This window comes from Oncorhynchus gorbuscha, linkage group LG11 (assembly GCF_021184085.1).
Source record: "Oncorhynchus gorbuscha isolate QuinsamMale2020 ecotype Even-year linkage group LG11, OgorEven_v1.0, whole genome shotgun sequence".
NCBI classification, from domain to species: domain Eukaryota; kingdom Metazoa; phylum Chordata; class Actinopteri; order Salmoniformes; family Salmonidae; genus Oncorhynchus; species Oncorhynchus gorbuscha.
Genome location: NC_060183.1, coordinates 32,713,888 through 32,736,213, shown reverse-complemented (window position 1 = coordinate 32,736,213; position 22,326 = coordinate 32,713,888). Strand labels below are relative to the sequence as shown.

At 42.3% G+C, this 22,326-nt stretch overlaps 2 long non-coding RNA genes across 5 annotated transcripts; one reads left to right on the top strand and one right to left on the bottom strand.

The window, feature by feature from the left end:
- Nucleotides 1-277: 277 nt before the first annotated feature.
- LOC124047757 lies at nucleotides 278-8,763 on the top strand. Of its 4 annotated transcripts, none has more exons than XR_006841123.1 (5): nucleotides 278-492; nucleotides 2,065-2,142; nucleotides 2,611-2,758; nucleotides 2,923-3,117; nucleotides 8,554-8,763. It is a non-coding gene; the product is annotated as an uncharacterized LOC124047757 (long non-coding RNA). The 4 variants fall into 4 exon arrangements; XR_006841122.1 differs by lacking the exon at nucleotides 8,554-8,763 and adding an exon at nucleotides 3,839-4,385 and having other exon boundaries at nucleotides 2,755-2,758; XR_006841121.1 differs by lacking the exon at nucleotides 8,554-8,763 and adding an exon at nucleotides 3,839-4,385 and having other exon boundaries at nucleotides 2,701-2,758.
- Nucleotides 8,679-12,196, bottom strand: LOC124047758. The gene is made up of 5 exons (XR_006841124.1): nucleotides 12,137-12,196; nucleotides 10,250-10,303; nucleotides 9,875-9,935; nucleotides 9,179-9,296; nucleotides 8,679-9,073 (listed from the first exon to the last, which is right to left on the bottom strand). It is a non-coding gene; the product is annotated as an uncharacterized LOC124047758 (long non-coding RNA).
- Nucleotides 12,197-22,326: the final 10,130 nt, after the last annotated feature.

The following is a 22,326-nucleotide window of genomic DNA, read 5'->3' as shown; positions in this document are numbered from 1 at the left end:
GTGGATGGGGGTCCGGAGTGGATTGGTGATCCCATAGTGCAAAATGCGTTGCTAAAGATGCAGGTTCGATTCCCGTGCCGGGAGACACAAGGTGGCTTTTGGTTTTAATTTAGAATTCTCCAATCCTGTATATGTAATTATTGGCAGAGAGTCACGTCATATTTTTTTTATATACTGTAGGCCTACCGTAGGCGACATGAGTCTCATTAGTGTTGAGTAATGTGCTATTAAAAGTTTTTGTTTTGCAACATGAGTGTATGATGACCGGTAGCCTGGCGCCGCGCCAGGGAGGAGGAGTGGGAGCAGGCGTGACAAGATGAAGGTCTACGTATTCAAACCACGTCACACCATGAGAAAGTAGAAAGAAACAGCGATGTTGTAAAGCGGATTATCGACACCACTGCATTTTTGGGCATGCAATAATAGGCTTTTAGAGGACACGATGAGAGGGAAAGTTCCGCTAACAAGGGCAACTACAATGAGATTGTGGAGGTAATTGCACGTTGCGACGCTTAACTTGCTGAACATGGAGCTTTCGACGGTCTTTTCTGATGTCGAAATCAATAGAGAATGATTTGACAGCTTCCATCGCATCATCCATTAAAAGTGAGATTAAAGAGAGGTTGACGCAGGGAATTTTTTTGCGCGCGTTCCAGCAGTCACTTTCCTTCTGTATTTATTTAGCAAAGGAGATAACACATAATCACTCTGGACAGATACAAGAATAAAACTCATTACAGAAATGTTGCAGCAGTCTAGGCTACACCTAAACAGAGATCTGACATGCTGAATGGGATGAAAAGGAGACAATTCTTCAGTCTGATCAACTGTAGGCTACTAATAATAGCATCTGCAAACAAATTGGTAACGTTATGTATTTACAGTCAATGTGATAACATTTGGTTTATATTCAAGATTGGGCTGGCTAGGCTGCCTATAGGTTTTCAATCCAAAATTATTAACTGGAATGAATCAATCAACATAATATTGATGACAGATTTGAGTTTGTTTTTACTAGGCTTTCAGTTGCATAGGCCTGCACGATGCAAACATGCATAAAGCAAGCTCAGCCCTGTGAGTTCTATTGTCTATCAGTTGTTGTCGTCTCTGTCTGGGTAGAGGATGTTCCCCTCTTAATCTATTATAAATATAATTCACATGAAAAAGTACAAGGTTGCTACAGTTTGACAAGGTTTAAAAAACAAAAACAAAAAACATTTGACCTGATTAGGAAAAAACTGGTCCCATCATAGACCATATAAAACCTTTTTACAACTGATTAATCACTGTCATAATTTATAGGGTCCAGAGTTTTCCTGGTTAGGCTAACAGATAAGGGAAAAATAAGGGAAAAAAATGCCCCACCATTTTGGGACCTATGGTGCAACCAGTCTGCTTGCAGTTGTCAGTTATCGTCAGGATGATCAGGGCTTTATTCAGGAACATTTCTTGGCATACTTTGATTTCTCAGTCTGTGTTTGACTTTGATTTCTGAAACGTCTGAGTTTATATTCATGGAGAAACCTGTTGCCCAAACATACAATAGTGCAACTGTAATGGAATGTATATGCTATTTGTATTTACAGCTAGCTCCCCTCCTGTTCCCTGATGAATAACTAAGACACTGCATCTCAATGCAAGAGGTGTCACTGCAGTAGCTGGTTCAAATCCAAGCTGCATCACATCTGGCTGTGATTGGGACTCCCATAGGGTGGGGCACAATTGGCCCAGCTTTGGTTGGGATAGGCTGCAATTGTAAATAAGAAATTGTTCTTAACTGATGAGCCTGGTTAAAAAGAAAATAGATGTCTTATTTTGGCAGAAAGCTTAAATTCTCTAACTGCAGTGTCCAATTTACAGTAGCTATTACAGCAAAGAAAATGCAATGTTTGAGGATAGTCTACAACAACAAACACTTTATCATGGCAACTGGTTTGGTACATTCACCCCTGAAGGTAAATAATGTACTTGCATTCAGTAACTTGCTTTGATTTGTCATCCTGAAGGTCCCAGAGATAAAATGTAGTGAGTTTTTTTTTTATACATTTTTTTATTCAAATGTAGCAACTGGGTTCTACAGTTTGACCCCACTGCTGTCCCTGGCTCCACACACATCCTGCCCGGCCATCTAGATGTGTGAAGGTAGGTGTCTTTTCTGTAGGGAAGCTAATGATCCATCATGTATGACATTCCTGGGAGCTTGTAAACATAAATGTTTTTATTACCATATCATTTTTGTATGTTCTCTATATTTATGTACTTGAAAATGTTTAATTTGACCAATTCAGAACATTTGGGCAAACTCCTGGCAGATGTAATTCTTCACTGGATCAGTCTGAACCTTTGCACACATACTGCTGCCATCTTGTGGACAACATCTAAATTCACACCCATAATCCTATATCAATGGATGGCCTTTCTCTTGCATTTCAAAATGATTGTAATGATCTTTTTCCAGATCTAATGTGTTATATTTTCCTACATTAATTTCAAATTTCCACAGACTTCCATAAACTTCAAAGTGTTTCCTTTCAAATGGTATCAAAAATATGCATATCCTTGGTTCAGGTTCTGAGCTACAGGCAGTTAGATTTGGGTATGTCATTTTAGGCAGAAATTGGAAAAAAAGGGTCTGCTCCTTATTAAGAGATGATGACCACTCAGCTACTGTTGTCATCTCTCTCCGGACATGAACTGAAGCCACGTTTCATTTGCCCGCTCATTCACTGGCAAGTTGAATGTTTCCTGTCCAAGCACTGTGAGTACACTTATACATTTTCTCTCATTACTGTATGTAGAGTCAATCACACATACAAACATAATCATATTATTACACATCAATGATTTTAATCCTTGCTTGAACTAACTCATTCTTAGCTCTTTTGTCTAACTGTGTTGTGTTATTGTTTTTTGTCCTCCCAGTCAAATCCTGTCCTGCCCTCAGTGGAAGAGTTGAGCTCTTCTCCAAACACCATCCATCCATCCATGATGAGCCTGTCCTGCACTAAAGTCTATGAACACCTCAACCCCCGTCCTTCACTGAAGTCGAACCTCTGAACACCTCAACTCATGCCTCATACCCTCATTCAATCACTGCTGTGATCCCTTCCCAACACTGTAAGTAGCGCTCTCATTCCCATTCCCCATAATACTGTGCTATAAATGCCTTTATTAAATGCTTGAGGTTAAAATAATCCATCTTTGACGATTTTTTAAACACACTTTGCCATCTACATGCATTTTGAGCCAATACTGTGGGTCTCCCATCCTCAAAACAAAATCTCTTTAAGCAAAATGGTAGTTCAGCGGGAAACTATTGTATGCGAAAACTCACCACTGTCTGAGCAGATGATTTCATCTGTATACATTTGAGGAGATAATGGGGTGGTCGCCGGAGGGGTCTCGACGTATGACTAATGTTGATTGGTTTACTTACTTTATGCAAAAGTATAAACGCAAAATGTGAAGTGTTGGGCCCATGTTTCATGAGCTGAAATAAAAGATCCCAGAAATGTTCCATACGAACAAAAAGCTTATTTCTCTCAAATTTTGTGAACAAATGTGTTTACCCTGTTAAAAACCTGTTAGTAAGCATTTATCCGTGGCCAAGATAATCCATCTAACTTAAAGATGTGGCATATCAAGAAACTGATGTGCTGGGGACCAAAAAAGGCCACTCTAAAAGGTGCAGTTTTGACATATAACACAATGCCACAGATGTCTCAAGATTTCAGGTAGTGTGCAATTGGCATGCTGACTGCAGGAATGTCCAGCAGAGCTATTGCCAGAGAATTGAGTGTACATTTTTTACAATAATACCCCACTAACATTGTTTTAGATCATTTGGCAATACGTCCAACCGCGCCAGCCCAGGACCACAACATCCGGCTTCTTCACCAGCGGGATCGTCTTGAGACCACCCTGACAGCTGATGAAACTGTGAGTTTTCACAACCAAATAATTTCTGCACAAACTGTCAGAAACCGCCTCCGGGAAGCTCTTGTGCATGCTCGTCGTCCTCACCAGGGTCTTGACCTGACTGCAGCTCGGCAATATAACCGACTTCAGTGGGAAAATGCTCATGCTGGAGAAGTGTTCTCTTCAAGGATTAATTCCGGTTTCAACTGTACCGGACACATGGCAGAGGTGTGAAGTCAATGTCGTGAATGGAGTGCCACATGGTGGTGGGGTTATGGCATGGGCAGGCATAAACTATGGACAATGAACACAATTGTATTATATCCAGCAACTTCGCACAGTCATTGAAGAGAAGTGTGACAACATTCCAAAGGCCACAATCAAAAGCCTGATGAACTCTATACGAAGGAGATGTGTTGTGCTTCATGAGTCAGATGGTGGTCACACCAGATACTCAGATTTTCTGATCCACGCCCCTACATTTCTTTTTAAATATCTGTATTCCCAGGCATATAAAATCCATATATTAGGCCCTAATGAATTTATTTCAATTGACTGATTTCCTTTTAAACTCAGCAAAAAAAGAAACTTCCTCTCACTGTCAACTGTGTTTATTTTCAGCAAACTTAACATGTGTAAATATGTGTATGAAAATAACAAGATTCAACAACTGAGACACAAACTGAACAAGTTCCACAGACAGGGGCGGCAGGGTAGCCTAGTGGTTAGAGTGTTGGACTAGTAACCGAAAGGTTGCAAGTTTGAATCCCCGAGCTGACAAAGTACAAATCTGTCGTTCTGCCTCTGAACAGGCAGTTAACTCACTGTTCCTAGGCTGTCATTGAAAATAAGAATTTGTTCTTAACTGACTTGCCTAGTAAAATAAAGGTAAAATAAAAAAATAAAACATGTGACTAACAGAAATGGAATAATGTGTCCCTGAACAAAGGGGGGTCAAAATCAAAAGTAAGAGTCAGTATCTGGTGTGGCCACCAGCTGCATTAAGCACTGCAATGCATCTCCTTCTCATGGACTGCACCAGATTTGCCAGTTCTTGCTGTTAGGTGTTACCCCACTCTTCCACCAAGGCACCTGCAAGTTCCTGGACATTTCTGGGGGGAATGGCCCTAGCTCTCACCTTCTGATCCAACAGGTCCCAGACGTGCTCAATGGGATTGAGATCCAGGCTCGTTGCTGGCCATGGCAGAACACTGACATTCCTGTCTTGCAGGAAATCACGCACAGAACGAGCAGTATGGCTGGTGGCATTGTCATGCTGGAGTGTAATGTCAGGATGAGCCTGCAAGAAGGGTACCACATGAGGGAGGAGGATGTCTTCCTTGTAACGCACAGCGTTGAGACAACAAGCTCAGTCCGATGATGCTGTCACAGACCATGATGGACCCTCCACCTCCAAATCGATCCTGTGTCCAGAGTACAGGCCTAGGTGTAATGCTCATTCCTTTGACAATAAACGCGAATCCGACCATCACCCTGGTGAGACAAAATCATGACTTGTCAGTGAAGAGCTCTTTTTTTTGCCAGTCCTGTCTGGTCCAGTGACAGTGGGTTTGTGCCTATAGGCAACGTTGTTGCCGGTGATGTCTGTGAGGACCTGCCTTTCAACAGGCCTACAAGCCCTCAGTCCAGCCTCTCTCAGCCTATTGCGGACAGTCTGAGCACTGATGGAGGGATTGTGCGTTCCTAGTGTAACTCGGGCAGTTTTTGTTGCCATCCTGTACCTGTCAAGCAGGTGTGATGTTCGGATGTACCGATCCTGTGCAGTTGTTGTTACACGTGGTCTGCCACTGGGAGGACGATCAGCTGTCCATCCTGTCTCCCTGTAGTGCTTTCTTAGGCATCTCACAGTATCTCTAGTCCTCATGCCTCCTTCCACGTTCACGCAGATGAGCAGGGACCCTGGGCATCTTTCCATTGGTGTTTTTCAGAGTCAGTAGAAAGGCCTCTTTAGTGTCCTATGTTTTCATAACTGTGACCTTAATTGCCTACCATCTGTAAGCTGTTAGTGTCTTAATGACTATTCCACAGGTGCATGTTCATTAATTGTTTATGGGTCATTGAACAAGCATGGGAAACCGTGTTTAAACCATTTACAATGAAGATCTGTGAAGTTATTTGGATTTTTACGAATTATCTTTGAAAGACCGCATCCTGAAAAGGGGAGGTTTCTTTTTTTTGCTGAACTGTAACTCAGTAAAATCTTTGAAAATGTTGCATGCTGCTTTTATATTTCTGTTTAGTATATATACTGCACATACATACATACATACATACATACATACATACATACATACATACATACATACATACATACATACATACATACATACATACATACATACATACATACATACATACATACATACATACATACATACATACATACATACATACATACATACATACATACATACATACATACATACATACATACATACATACATACATACATACATACATACATACATACATACATACATACATACAGCGCATTTGGAAAGTATTCAGAAACCCTTTCCTTTTCCCACATTTACAGTATACAGTGGGGCAAAAAAGTATTTAGTCAGCCACCAATTGTGCAAGTTCTCCCACTTAAAAAGATGAGAGAGGCCTGTAATTTTCATCATAGGAACACTTCAACTATGACAGACAAAATGAGAAAAAAAATCCAGTTCCTGTTCCCAAGAAAGCTAAGGTAACTGAGCTAAACAACTACCGATGCGTAGCACTAACTTCCGTCATCATGAAGTGCTTTGAGAGACTAGTCAAGGACCATATCACCTCCACCCTACCTGACACCCTGGACCCACTCCAATTTGCTTACCGCCCAAATAGGTCCACAGACGATGCAATCTCAACCACACTGCACACTGCCCTAACCCATCTGGACAAGGGGAAAAGCTATGTGAGATTGCTGTTCATTGACTACAGCTCGGCATTTAACACCATAGTGCCCTCCATAGTGCCCACCCTGGTTCTCGACCCCGTCCTGTGCAACTGGGTACTGGACTTCCTGACTGGCCGCCCCTAGGTGCTGAGGGTAGGCAACAACATCTCCACCCCGCTGATCCTCAACACAAGGGTGCATTCTGAGCCCTCTCCTGTACTCCCTGTTCACCCACGACTGCGTGGCCACGCACGCCTCCAACTCAATCATCAAGTTTGCGGACGACACAACAGTGGTAGGCTTGATTACCAACAACGATGAGACGGCCTACAGGGAGGAGGTGAGGGCCCTCGGAGTGTGGTGTCAGGAAAATAACCTCACACTCAACGTCAACAAAACTAAGGAGATGAGGAAACAGGAAACAGTAGAGGGAACACCCCCCTATCCACATCGATGGAACAGTAGTGGAGAGGGTAGTAAGTTTTCATTTCCTCGGCGAACACATCACAGACAAACCGAATTGGTCCACCCACACAGACAGCATCGTGAAGAAGGCGCAGCAGTGCCTCTTCAACCTCAGGAGGCTGAAGAAATCCAGCTTGTCACCAAAAGCACTCACAAACTTCTACAGATGCACAATCGAGAGCATCCTGTCGGGCTGTATCACCGCCTGGTACGGCAACTGCTCCGCCCACAACCGTAAGGCTCTCCAGAGGGTAGTGAGGTCTGCACAACGCATCACCGGGGCAAACTACCTGCCGTCCAGGACACCTACACCACCCGATGTCACAGGAAGGCCATAAAGATCATCAAGGACAACAACCACCCGAGCCACTGCCTGTTCACCCCGCTATCATCCAGAAGGCGAGGTCAGTACAGGTGCATCAAAGCTGGGTCTGGGAGACTGAAAAACTGCTTCTATCTCAAGGCCATCAGACTGTTAAACAGCCACCACTAACATTGAGTGGCTGCTGCCAACACACTGACTCAACTCCAGCCACTTTAATAATGGGAATTGATGGGAAATGATGTAAAATATATCACTAGCCACTTTAAACAATGCTACCTAATATAATGCTTACATACCCTACATTATTAATCTCATATGTATACGTATATACTGTACTCTATATCATCTACTGCATCTTTATGTAATACATGTATCACTAGCCACTTTAACTATGCCACTTTGTTTACATACTCATCTCATATGTATATACTGCACTCAATACCATCTACTGTATCTTGCCTATGTCACTCTGTACCATCACTCATTCATATATCTTTATGTACATATTCTTTATCCCCTTACACTTGTGTCTATAAGGTAGTAGTTTGGAATTGTTAGCTAGATTACTTGTTGGTTATTACTGCATTGTCGGAACTAGAAGCACAAGCATTTCGCTACACTCGCATTAACATCTGCTAACCATGTGTATGTGACAAATAAAATTTGATTTGATATTATATATTATATTATATTATGTATAGCCGTAACAGAAATTTTGGTGAACTAATTTGACCTTTTCTCCTGCTCTTGAGAAACGGCATGGCATTACTTGATTGATTAAATTGAACACTAAATAATCATAATACAGTAACTATTGGTCACTCTTATGTATTATTATTATAATATGTATTCATCATTGAATTGTGTCAGTTAATGATAAACCTTTAAACTGCATTTTCCTCTCCTCCCTATCTCTCCCCATCTCTCTATTTTTCAGCTCCAGATGACAAAACATACACAGTCCAATGGTTGCAGGTCTGCCAACTTCCTTCTGGCCACACATTGTATTCAGAGAAATATCCAATAAACCAACCAATTACTTTAACAGTGAATGTTCTTTATTTCAGATATTTATTTATTTTTTGGGTCTTGTGTGTGAGAGTGAGACATGTTTTTCAATTCAGAAAAAGCACAAAGAATTTCCTCAAACTGTAACCATTTTAAGCCATAGTCTTTTACAATATTATCAATCACATTTTGATTTGATAGATATTTAGAGTACTTATGTAGATATTGAGAATGGCTATGAAGGAGTAGATATCTCCAATCCTAAAATAAAATGGAGAAAACATGAAATAAACAAGCAATTACAACTTATTTACATTGTGGATAATGTGTATGAGTGCATGTTTTATTTTTCCTTGTCAGCCACCCATCTCTGCTTTGTCAGTCTTGCCAGGCCCAGTGTATGCACTTCTGTGTGAGGCTGTCGGGCAATGGTGGAGTGCATGGCAGATCTGAAAGAGAGATGCACAAAGTGACAGTAAGTAATCAGCTCAACAACATGTCTGTGTGCACATCTGTTGGTGTGAGTGAGCATATGTAATATAATTCTGAAGTACCTGTATCCATCTGGGAATCCTCAAAAGTTTCTCCATCCACGGCCAGTGTAGTAGGATAAATTAAACACCACAGCAGATGACTGCTGTGACTGCAGCTGAACTGCTGGGGGTGGCAGATCTAAAAGAGAAAGGCACAATTTTCTTAACTGACAACGATCACACAACTAAATAGACTGACTGAGTGTAAGGCCTTGATTCAATCAGATCAAGCGTTAACTGGCGATAGCCAACACCCGCATAGCTGATTTTTTGGCGGTGTGTGAGGTGTAACTGCGTTGGATCTGTCAAATCAGTAAGCAGCAGCTCTTGACCATTGTTGCAAAACTACAGCCGTCCCAACTCGTAACAAGTTCAGAATGAGAAAGTGTAGGTTATAAAGAAATAATGCCGCTCAAATTCAAAATCATTCAACTAGATAATGCCTAATCGAGGTGAAGATTACATCTCAAATTCCAGTGCTCTGACCTGTAAACAGGGCTGCATGAGATTTCTGTTAATGCGACTCCGTGCAGCCAATGGCAATGTCCGCTTTAGGTATAATGCCAGGAGCCGCTTGTGAATTTGACAGCTCTAACACAGTTCCACCTCAGACACCGCCAAAACAACCACTATGTGGATGTCGACTAAAGCGGGCGTGATTGAATAGAGCCCCAAGTGTGGGAGTGTGTGCATGTGTGTATACATGCGATTAATTACCTGTATCACCTGTCGTGGCCAGTGTAGCAGATGCAGGGGAAGACAATTGCAGCTGTGAAGACTGGTAGGGGTGTCAGATCCAAAAGAGAGAGGAATCAGTTTCTTAAATTAAAATAATTATACAACAAAACAGGGTGATTGAGTGTGTGTATACTAGAGGTCGACCGATTAATCCGAATGGCTGATTAATTATGGCCGATTTCAAGTTTTCATAACAATCGGTAAATCGGCATTTTTGGACACCGATCATGGCCGATTACATTCCACTCCACGAGGAGACTGCGTGGCAGGCTGACTACCTGTTTTGTAAGTGCAGCAAGGAGCCAAGGTAAGGTGCTAGCTAGCATTAAACATATCTTATTTGATTTGTTTTACCTTTATTTAACCAGGTAGGCTAGTTGAGAACAAGTTCTCATTTGCAACTGCGACCTGGCCAAGATAAAGCAAAGCAGTTCGACACATACAACAACACAGAGTTACACATGGAATAAACAAACATACAATCAATAATACAGTAGGAAAATCTATATACAGCATGTGCAAATGAGGTAGGATAAAAGAGGTAAGGCAATAAATAGGCCATGGTGGCAAAGTAATTACAATATAGAATTAAACACTGGAATGGTAGGATTTGCAGAGGATGAATGTGCAAGTTGAGATACTGGGGTGCAAAGGAGCAAGATAAATAAATACAGTATGGGGATGAGGTATATTTGATGGGCTATTTACAGATGAGCTATGTACAGGTGCAGTGATCTGTGAGCTGCTCTGACAGCTGGTGCTTCAAGCTAGTGAGGGAGGTAAGAGTCACCAGGTTCAGAGATTTTTGCAGTTTGTTCCAGTCATTGGCAGCGTATAATTATAAAAAACAATCAATCTTAACATAATCACCAGTTAACTACACATGGTTGATGATATTACTAGTTTATCTAGCTTGTCCTGCGTTGCATATAATCGACGTGGTGCCTGTTACGCACATTCACCTGTTAAGGCCTGTTAAGCCTGATAAGTGCATTCGCGAAAAAAGCACTGTCGTTGCAGCAATATGTACCTAACCATAAACATCAACACCTTTCTTAAAATTAATACTCAAGTATATATTTTTAAACCTGCATATTTAGTCAATATTGCCCGCTAACATGCGTTCTATGCAAATATGCAGCAGTTTGGGCCGCCTGGCTCATTGTGAACTGTGTGAAGACTTTCTTCCTAACAAAGAGCCAACTTCACCAAACGGGCGATGAGTTAACAAAAGCGCATTTGCGAAAAAAGCGCGATCGTTGCACGAATGTACCTAACCATAAACATCAATACCTTTCTTAAAATCAATACACAGAAGCATATTTTTTAAAACCTGCATATTTAGTTAAAAGAAATCCAGGTTAGCAGGCAGTATTAAACTAGGGCAATTGTGTTACTTCTCTTGTATTCATTGCACGCAGAGTCAGGGTATATGCAACAGTTTGGGACGCATGGCTCCTTGCGAACTAATTTGCCAGAATTTTACGTAACTATAACATAACATTGAACGTTGTGCAATGTAATAGGAATATTTAGACTTACGGATGCCGCCCGTTAGATAAAATACGGAACGGTTCTGTATTTCACTGAAAGAATAAAGTTTCTGGATTTTACCATACTAATGACCTAGAGGGAAAATGCGCGCATTTTAGTGTTTGAGCCACTTTTAAACAGTTGCTAAAAGTTCCAAATACATTTTAAAAGTAGCTAAATTTGTTGCTAGGTGCTGTTTGAAAAATAATCCCAATATGTTCTTAACTGACTTGCCTAGTTAAATAAAGGTTATATTTATTAATTTTTATTCGCCCATGGCTAAAGACTTGTCTGCCTGTACAGGCGGATTGATGAAAGTCTCCCTGTTAACAAGCTAACTTTTGATACCAATCAATACGAACTCCTTCATCTTTTCATCATTCTTCATGATACTGATCTCAGGCAGAGGTCAACCCTCAGTTTTAATTCGCACATTTTCCGTTTACCTCAGAGAATGAAAGGGGTTCTTCAACAAAAAGTCCACAACATTCTCGGTAGCGTTGGTCATTCTGCCAAACTGCACACCTGTGCTGGCTAGCTACTGCTACTTGCTACTGAAGTTGGCAAGGCAAATTGAAATAAATGTGCCTTAACTGGACACAGGAATAAAGTTCTAAAACCAAGAATACAATTTATAATCTACCACCTTTGTCTCCTGTAATTTGAAGAAACTATTTTGAATTGAATAATATCACTTGTCACACTCACCAAACTTCTCAACACAGAATCCTCCAACCCCCCCAAAATGCTCAACACATTGAATCCCACAATAATGCTCTGCTGCACAATCCCAATACGATACACTAGGTTAATTCTCTGATCCTAATCCTATGATTAGATGGAAAACATGTCAGTACATACTTCAAAAACTGATTGGTTGGAGGTTGTCCTCCGGAAGTGGTCATAATAACCATGCAGGTCTATGGGGATGAGGCCTACGAGCATCCTAGGTTTTGTATTGAAGTCAATGTAGCCAGAGGAAAACGGAAGCTAGATGTCCTCCTGTTACACCATGGTGCTACACCAGAGAGTGCTGTTTTTGTTACCATAGACCTTCATTGCAAAACAGTGTGTTTCAATCAAGTATTTGGTGACATATGAATATATTTAGTATAGTTTTATCTGAAAAGGATAACTTTAATGTTTCACTATTTTTATTTTTCTGAAATTTCAATGAGGAGGATAGTCCTCCCATTGGCAGCAGAATGGCCTAACTGAAGAGCTAAGTGACTTTCAATGTGGCACCGTCATAGGATAGCACCTTTCCAACAAGTCAGCTCGTCATATTTATAGCCTGCCAGAGCTGCTCCGATCAACTAAGTACTGTTATTGTGTAGTGGTAACGTCTAGGGGCAACAACGGCTTAGCCACAAAGTGGTAGGCCACACAAGTTCACAGAATGGTACAGCTCAGTGCTGACTCGCATAGTGAGTAAAAATCATCTGTCTTTGGTTGCAACAACTCACTTTCGAATTCCAAACTGCCTCTGGAAGGAACGTCAGCATAAGAACTGTTAGTCGGGAGCTTCACAAAAGGGGTTTCAATATCCAAGCAGCCACACACAAGCCTAAGATCACCATGTGCAATGCCAAGCATCGGCTCGAGTGGTGTAAAGCTTGTCGCCATTGGACTCTGGAGAAGTGGAAACGCGTTCTCTGGAGTAGTGAATCACACTTCACCATCTGGCAGTCAGATGGATTAATCGGGGTTCTGCAGATGCCAGTAGAACACTACCAGCCCCAATGCATAGTTCCAACTGTAAAGTTTGGTGGAGGGGGTGGTATTCATTGGCTAGGCTCCTTAGTTCACTGCAGGGAAATGTTAAGTCTAGAGCATACAATGACATTCTAGACGATTCTGTGCTTCCAACTTTGTGGCAACAGTTAGGGAAAGGCCCTTTCCTGTTTCAGCATGACAATGTCCCTGTGCACAAAGCGAGGTCTATACAGACGCGGTATGTCGAGATCGGTGTAAAATAACTTCACTGGCCTGCACAGAGCCCCGACCTCAACTCCATAAAACCCCTTTGGGATGAATTGGAATACTGACTGTGAGCCAGACCTAATTGCCCAACATCAGTGCCCGACCTCACGAACGCTTTTGTGTCCTTGCAGCAATGTTCCAACATCTTGTGGAAAGCCGTCCCAGAAGAGTGGAGGCTGTTATAGGGGCAAAAGGAGGGACCAACTCCATATTAATGCCTATGATTTTGGAATGAGATGTTTGACGAGCAGACGTCCACATACTTTTGTTCATGTATTGTAAATTAAGTAAAAGTATGATGGGGAGAAAGAGGGACAATGGGTGAGTTGATGAGAGAGGGGAAGCGAACGATGCATAATTATGTAATCGGCAATTGTGTATGAAGAACAGCGTGGGCCATTCTATTGTATTGGTAAAGTATATTTTTATTATAATCTCAAAATGGTATGTACCCTATATTAGTCCACCAAATCCAATGAGTCTTATCAGTCTACTCTGGCCTACTTGAGTACACAGTGAGAGTGCGCGCAATTTACAATGGCAAGAAGACAAAGAAGAATGGATGTACAAGCTGCGTTAGCGCTGCTACAAGATCTGAATGAAAATGAGTCATGAAGAAATAAATTAATCATGACATCTCCGATGATAATGCTTTTGAATCTGAATCTCAGCTTGAACCTACCCCTCCAAGGGATGGCACTGTTTGAATAGAACAAACCGGTGACAATGCTACAGGCCGATTATCACTGAGAGATCAAAGAACACATCAGCAAAGACAGCTTTCGTTGTTTTATGTGACATGGATATGCTACAGCACATCAGGGACTGTACTGTGGCTGTACTGTGGCTGTACTGAGACACTGCCTGGGATCTGTCTGTTGATGAGCTGGAAGCAATTTTTTTCAATCCTGTATGTCAATGGAGCATTCTGTGGAAATGTGTATTCTGTGTATTCTGGTCAGACATGTATAGGATACCTTTCTTTGGACAAAATGATAACGCATCGCCCGGAAACAGACAAATTCGGCATGGTACACAGCACATTAGCCAGTGTTACCTAGTGTGGATTTTCAGTGTAAAATGTATTGTGCTGATTCAGGATTCAAACTAACTAACTCGTTTTTTTCGAAACTAATTCAATCAGTTAGATGTATTGCACCCATTACCGAAATGGTTGTTCCAGTTTAAATAGTTTAGGTAGTCTCCTTTGCCAATGTTCCAAACCCTGACTGTCATTCTGAATGCAGATTGTGGGGGAATATAAATTCCAACTGTCCTAACTCTGGCTGGACTCAAAAAGAAATGTCACATCCTGTAAACTAAGAGTTTCTAACACAGCCTTTCCCAAACTTGGTCGTGGGTACCCCAAGGGGTGCACATTTCGTTTTTTGACCCAGCAATACACAGATGATTCAAATAATCAACACTTGATGAAGAGTTCATTATTTCAATCAGCTGTGTAGTGCTTGGGCAAAAAATGAAACATACAGTATACCCCTTGGGTGCAAATTAAGCTTTACACCACACAGTTTTAATTACACCATAGTGTTACATTTGAGTAAAACTAGCCAGTGCAATGCAGTGTTCATTTTTTACACTATGAAGTGTTACATTAACACTCATAATGTAAGAATATAATGAGATTACAGTTTACACACTAAGATAGTGTTAAAATGAACTCTTTGTGTTGATTTATCATTGCAAAATTGAATGTGTATACAACATATAAGTAATTGACGATTTAACGACACATTCATTATAATGCCATTGTTGCTTTTGTGCTGTTTTTCACATTTGGCACTTATAATGATGTTTAGGCTACTGATGTTTGTGCGTCTTGGTGGTTAGGGTATTCTTTTTTGTGGTGGTTATAAAAAGAAGCTGTTAACGTGTTCCAACATATGCTTTCTGTGTCATAGTTGTAACAAAGGCAACCCCTAATAACATTTAATGAACACTATAATTTTTTGTTTTCTTGTGGTTTTCTGTTTTGACATACACTGACTGTACAAACGATTAGGAACAGCTACTTTTTCCATGACATAGACTGACCAGGTAAATCCAGGTGAAAGCTATGATCCCTTTTTGATGTCACTTGTTAAATCCACTTCCATCAGTGTAGATGAAGGGGAGGAGAGAGGTTAGCCTTGAGACATGAACGGTATTGTCACGCCTGATCTGTTTCACCTGTTCTTGTGATTGTCTCCACCCCCTCCAGGTGTCGCTTATTTTCCCCAGTGTTTCCTGTCTCCGTGCCAGTTCGTCTTGTATGTTTTCAGGTCAACCAGCATGTTTTCCCCGTGCTCCTGTTTTCTATTATCTTTTTCTCGTCTTCCTGGTTTTGAATCTGCCTGTTTTTCTGGACTCCGTACCCGCCGTACCATCCGCAGGGAATTTCATAAAAATGGTGAAACATTAAAGTTATAATTTGTAGATAAAACTACTACTAAATAATTGATTAAAACACTGTTTTGTAATGAAGGTCTATGGTAGTGTCACGGATTCCTCTGGTACTGCTGCTCATTCCGTACACCAGTTCCAGAGGTCTACGTCACCGGCCTCGAGGAGTCACTGAACTGTCTCATTACGCACACCTGATTCCAGTTCCCATGAATAGTAATTGTAGATATGTGCCCTTTGTTCACCATTGTCTTGTCAGTTATTGTTCCCATGTCTGTTGGTCTTGAGTATCGGTGCTTTGTTTCAGCTTTCGTGCTGCGTTTATTGTCTACTCATTATTATGGGTCTCGTCCCCGTGTATTGTTGTGCACTTGATATTTACTGTCTCATCCCGTGTATTGGTATTGCGGGTCTTGCCCCGTGTAATTAGAGTTTTACCTCGCTCTTTTGTTTGGGTTACATCCCTGTGTTTTTGTATACGTGTTTGTTTTGGGCTTCGTCCCCGTGCCTTTTCATGGCATGTTGTGTATATTTGGGGTGGAGTATTAAACCCCCCCCCTATTACGAATTCCTGCACCTGTCTCCAATCATTTATACAACGTGACAAGTAGCCTCAACAGCACTCTTTCCGTCCTCTTCTGGGTACATTGACTTCAATAAAAAAAACTAGGAGGTTTGTGGTTCTCACCCCCTTCCATAGGTTTACACAGTATTTAGGACTACTTCCGGAGGACTTCCTCCAACCTATCAGAGCTCTTGCAGCATGAACAGACATGTTGTCCACCCAAAGTATCACCGAATGAATCTAGTATTGAAAGCATAACTGCCTGGTACGGCAATTGCTCGGCCTCCGACCGCAAGGCACTACAGGGGGTAGTGCGTACGGCCCAGTACATCACTGGGGCTAAACTGTGTCGTGTCTTTGGCTATGTCGGATTAAGTGATATGACCTGCTATTCTATAAAATAATTTCTCTGTAATTACTATTACCTGATTGAGCTAATCATGTAAATATCATTAACTAGAGAGTCGGGCACCACAAAATAAGATTTATAGAGCTGTTATCTTCCGAATAAACTCTTAAAGACCTAGTAATATTTTACATCCATAGCAGTCAATATCGATCGGCACCTCAATTAAGTCTCATCTGAAAGTTGTAAATTATTTTATCTGCACGAACCCTGGCTAACAATTTGAATCAGCAATACAAAATTGGGTTTAATTATGTATTCACTAAATACCTAACTAATCACACAGAATTCACATACACATAATTAAATCATAACTTGATTACTAATTATGTCATAGGAAAACATCCCTAGCGGGCGTAACAAATATGACAGCTTGTTACCCCTAAGGAAAAGGAGCTGGGTTGAGTGAAAGAGCGGGAAGACAGGAACAAACGCGAAGCTGTGCTATCGTAAATATAGTATCTTATGCACTCTAAATTACCACCCATTTGGAAAAGGAAAATGCAATAAATATTTACTCTGAGCTGCGCTTCAGTAAGTTGGTGGTAGATGGAAGACCGTGTTGCCAAACCGAGTCCTCTGTCCTTTGAAGAATGTCTCTGGTGGTCACTTGGACAAGTTGTAGTAACGTCATTGTGTGGTAGATGGGACACTCAGTCTGTTCCTTCCTATCCTGCGTTTGCAGCTGCGCTAACTCAACGTCCAGGAGGTATCACTTCTGTAGTGAGTAAGAGTTCAAAGTTCATACCATTCGCAACCAAAGCTCATGCTGATGTTGGCTTCGTTCTGTAGTTTTTATTTTCTGAACCATTCTGACATAGGATCGTCATCCTACCTCCTCGGAACAGGAAGTTATGTTGTCGTCAAGGCTTTATATAGGAAGGGAGAAGAGGGTGTGTTTGAAAAGTTTTATAGCCCATTTCCCTTCACAGAGGCGTGCCACTGAGTGAGCAGCCCTTACTTATGAAAACCCACATCTCACATTTTAGAAGCTAAAATCCCATTTCATCCCATCACAAATAATTTCATATTCAAACATTTAAATTGAGCAACAATTCCATGTGAATCCGATAACTCTGATGTGTAGACTTTCCACTGTAGAGTTTAGGTCATCTTATCATTGACATCATATTCATTAAGTACTACCGCATATGTTCAATTGTTTGGATTACCAGAATATAGTTCATTACCCCCCACATTCTGATGTTCCCAGAATCTCTATGTTAACCAAGGTTTAAAAAATGTAATCTCAGTAGGTTAGAGAGAGGAAAAAGGGGGGAAGAGGTATTTGACTGTCATTCCCCAGGCCAACGTCATGACAGCTGCTTGCCATCCAGGACCTGTATACGACGTGGTGTCAGAGGAAGGCCCTAAAAATTGTCAAAGACCCCAACCACCCCAGTCATAGACTGGTCTCTCTACTACCACATGGCAAGTGGTACCGGAGTGCCAAGTCAAGGACAAAAAGGCTTCTCAACAGTTTTACCCCCACGCAATAAGACTCCTGAACAGGTAATCAAATGGCTACCCGGACTATTTGCATTGTGTGCCCCCCCCAACCCCGCTTTTACGATGCTGCTACTCTCTGTTTATCATATATGCATAGTCACTTTAACTATACATTCATGTACATACTACCTCAATTGGCCTGACCAACCAGTGCCCCCGCACATTGGCTAACCGGGCTATCTGCGTTGTGTCCCACCACCCGCCAACTCCTCCTTTACGCTACTCTCTGTTTATCATATATGCATAGTCACTTTAACCATATCTACATGTACATACTACCTCAATCAGCCCAACTAACCGGTACCTGTATATAGCCTCACTACTCTTATTTTTCACTGTCTTTTCACAGTTGTTTTCGTTCTTTACTTACCTATGGTTCTCATAATACCATTTTTGCACTGTTTGTTAGAGCCTGATAGTAAGCATTTCACTGTAAGGTCTACACCTATTGTATTCGGCGCATGTGACAAATAAACTTTGTTTTGATAAGCTACAGCTAGTCAGCACTGCAGTGCATAAAATGTGGTGAGTAGTTGACTCAGAGAGAAAGACAATACTTGAACAGTTTTGAACAAATTAATGTATTAAAAAATGAAGAAGCGAGAGAGCTAACTATATATTTGTATATATATATTAAACTTTTACTTACTTAGCTAGCGAATTCAGCTAGCTAGTTTAGCCCACTCAAACACCTGGCTCAAACAGAGGGATGCTATGTTACCTAGCTGACCATGGCTATCCAACACTGGAACTCTTCTAAGTCAAGGTAAGTTTTGGGTTTTATAAATGTATTGCTACTGGGGCCCACAAGTGTAACTGCTTGCTGACTGTACACTGTACTGCATGATTATAGCAGTTTTACTAACACGTTAGTTGAAGTAGTTATGTTGTTGACATGACGTTAGCTAATATGGTGACAACAATGTAGACTGTGTGTAGTGGTTAGCGGTAATGATATGAAGGTGTGGCTTGGGAAGTTTTTTTCCCCCAGATGTGTTGTGTACTGAAGTCCACAAGCGAAGGGAAAAGTTGAGCGAGTAGATACGTGAAGGAATTATACAATGATCTGATCTGGATGCTAAGAACTGTGTCTGCGTGTGATCAGGGGTGTATTCATTCCGCCGATTCTGTTGAAAAGAAAAATGGAAGCAAACGGAACAAAACTGGAATAAACATACCTGAATTTGTCTAAAATAAACTCTTGTTTGCAGCTGTTGGACTAATGATTACACCCTAGAACAGCATGGGATTATGCGAGGCGGCATTGAATGTGTCAATGTCTGTCACCTTGATTACTAAAATGTATCTCGACCTGTGCACCTACGTTGCAAACTTTCATTCATAGGCTTGTAACAACCTCATGATGGGTATAGGGAAAATTTGACTATCATGTAGTAGTCTTAACCTATCGATGTTCATTGAGTGATTGAATGTGAATGACATGCTGTAATAGAAATAAGGCCATGCTCATACAAAAAAATAATCCTCCTCCCTCATCAAAATACTATTGTGTTATTTAAATAAATAAAAATCGTTTTTCTAATGTTACCTTCATAAACGCAACCAAATGATTATTTTTGCGGTGGCATATATGACATGTATTAACTACAATGTTAGAATGTTGCAGTCAGAATGACTGCTCATTAGCTTGAAGGGGGGTGGGGCTACCTAGAGGCCCAGTGGTTCTAGCATTAAATCAATTCATTGAAAACAACACAGTGCAATACATAATGTCAAAGATGATCACTAACATGATTTCACTTTCTATTTAAGGTAGTAATGCAAAACAAACTGAACCCAATGACATGGATGATGAGCAGAGCAGTGGGAGTCAGAGCACTGATTAGCAGAGTGAGGGGAACAAGAGCCATCCAAGATGGGCCATTCCTGTGGCACAAAGCTGGAGTTGCAGCGATGGAACAAGACTGTAACTACCAATTGGGGGGTAAAAAACTATAAATAAATCACAACTCAGTCTATCCCGGCAACAGTGTGCCTCTCTGGCCTTGCTGGTATAGAGATGAATTGGCAAAAACCCGGGCATCGTGGACAGTTCCTGGCCAGCTGATATTTCAAGTTGTTGTCCACTACACCTTATAGTAGATTATCAGTTGGAGCCAGGATGCCAATATGGGTCTCATCTATAGCACCTGTACACTGTGGAAACCTCCATTTATCACAATAACTCCATGCCACTCGTATATCTACAGGGACTGCCTGTCTACAGTTAGTATTCTGGTGAGTCAGATTGGGCCGAAGAACATCACACAGGTGTAGGAAGGTATCTCTTCTCATCCTGAAATTGAGGAGCCATTCTGTCAGTTGAGTTGTCACTCGTGCTGCCTGTCACGCCCTGACCTGAGTATTCTTTGTTTTCTTTATATATTTTGGTTAGGTCAGGGTGTGACATGGGTAATGTATATGTTTTTGTACTGTCTAGGGGTTTTGTAGGTTTATGGGGTTGTTTACCATCTAGGTGTTTATGTATGTCTATGGTTGCCTAGATTGGTTCCCAATTAGAGGCAGCTGTTTATCGTTGTCTCTGATTGGGAACCATATCTAGGCAGCCATCTTCATTGGGTATTTCGTGGGTTATTGTCTATGTGATGTTGCATGTTTGCACTCAGTTTTGATAGCGGTCACGTTCGTCATGTTATTTTGTTTGTTTGTTTAGTGTACTTCGTGTTTTCCGTCTTTCATTAAAAATATGTATTCACATCACGCTGTGATTTGGTCTCCTCACTACGGCGATCGTGACATAATAACCCACTAACAATGGATCAAGCAGTGTGGTAACGGCCAGCAGCAGCAGCGGCAAAGAACGCAGGACTCATGGACATGGGAGGAGATTCTGGACGGCGAAGGACCCTGGGCACAGCCAGGGGAATATCGCCGCCCCAAAGCAAGCTGGAGACAGCGAAAGCAGAGAGGCGCCAGTATGAGGAGGAAGCATGCCAGCGTGGCTGGAAGCCCGAGAGGCAGCCCCAAAAATTTCTTGGGAGGAGGCACACGGTGAGTGTGGTGAAGCCAGGTAGGAGACCTGTGCCAACTTCCCGTGCTTACCGGAGAGAGAGAGGGACCAGGCAGGCACCATGTTATGCGGTGGAGCGCACAGTCTCCCCAGTGCATGTGCATAGCCCGGTGCGGTACATTCCAGCTCCTCGTATCTGCCGGGCTAGAGTGGGCATCGAGCCAGGTGCCATGAAGCCGGCTTTACACATCTGGTCTCCAGTGCATCTCCTCGGGCCGGCGTAAATGGCACCAGCCTTACGCATGGTGTCCCCGGTTCGCCAGCATAGCCCAGTGCGGGCTATTTCACCTCGCCACACTGGCCTGGCTACCGGGAGCATTCAACCAGGTAAGGTTGGGCAGGCTCGGTGCTAAAGAGCTCCAGTGCGCCTGCACGGTCTGGTCTATCCAGTGCCACCTCCACGCACCAGCCCTCCGGTGGCAGCCCCCTGCACCAGGCTGTCTCTCCGTCTCATCCCTACAGGTGCTCTCGCCTGTCCAGCGCCGCCAGAGCCTTCCTCCTGCCCAGCACCGCCAGAGCCTTCCTCCTGCCCAGCACCGCCAGAGCCTTCCTCCTGCCCAGCACCGCCAGAGTCTCCCGTCTGTCCTGAGCCGCCAGAGTCGCTCCTCAGTCCAGAGGCGCCTTTCCGTCCAGTGGCGCTCTCTACGATGATCTTCAGTCCGGGCCCGCTGCGAGGGTCCCCGCTCCTGAGGCGCCATCTAAGTAGGCCAAGACTGAGGTAGAGCGGGGTCCACGTCCCGCACCCGAGCCGCCGCCGTGAAAGATGCCCACCCGGACCCTCCCCTTTAGATTAGGTTTTTTCGGCCGGAGTCCACACATTTGTGGGGGTGACTGTCACGCCCTGAACTGAGTATTCTTTGTTTTCTTTATATATTTTGGTTAGGTCAGGGTGTGACATGTGATGTATGTGTTTTTGAACTGTCTAGGGGTTTGGTAAGTTTATGGGTTGTTTACCATCTAGGTGTTCTGTATGTCTATGGTTGCCTAGATTGGTTCCCAATTAG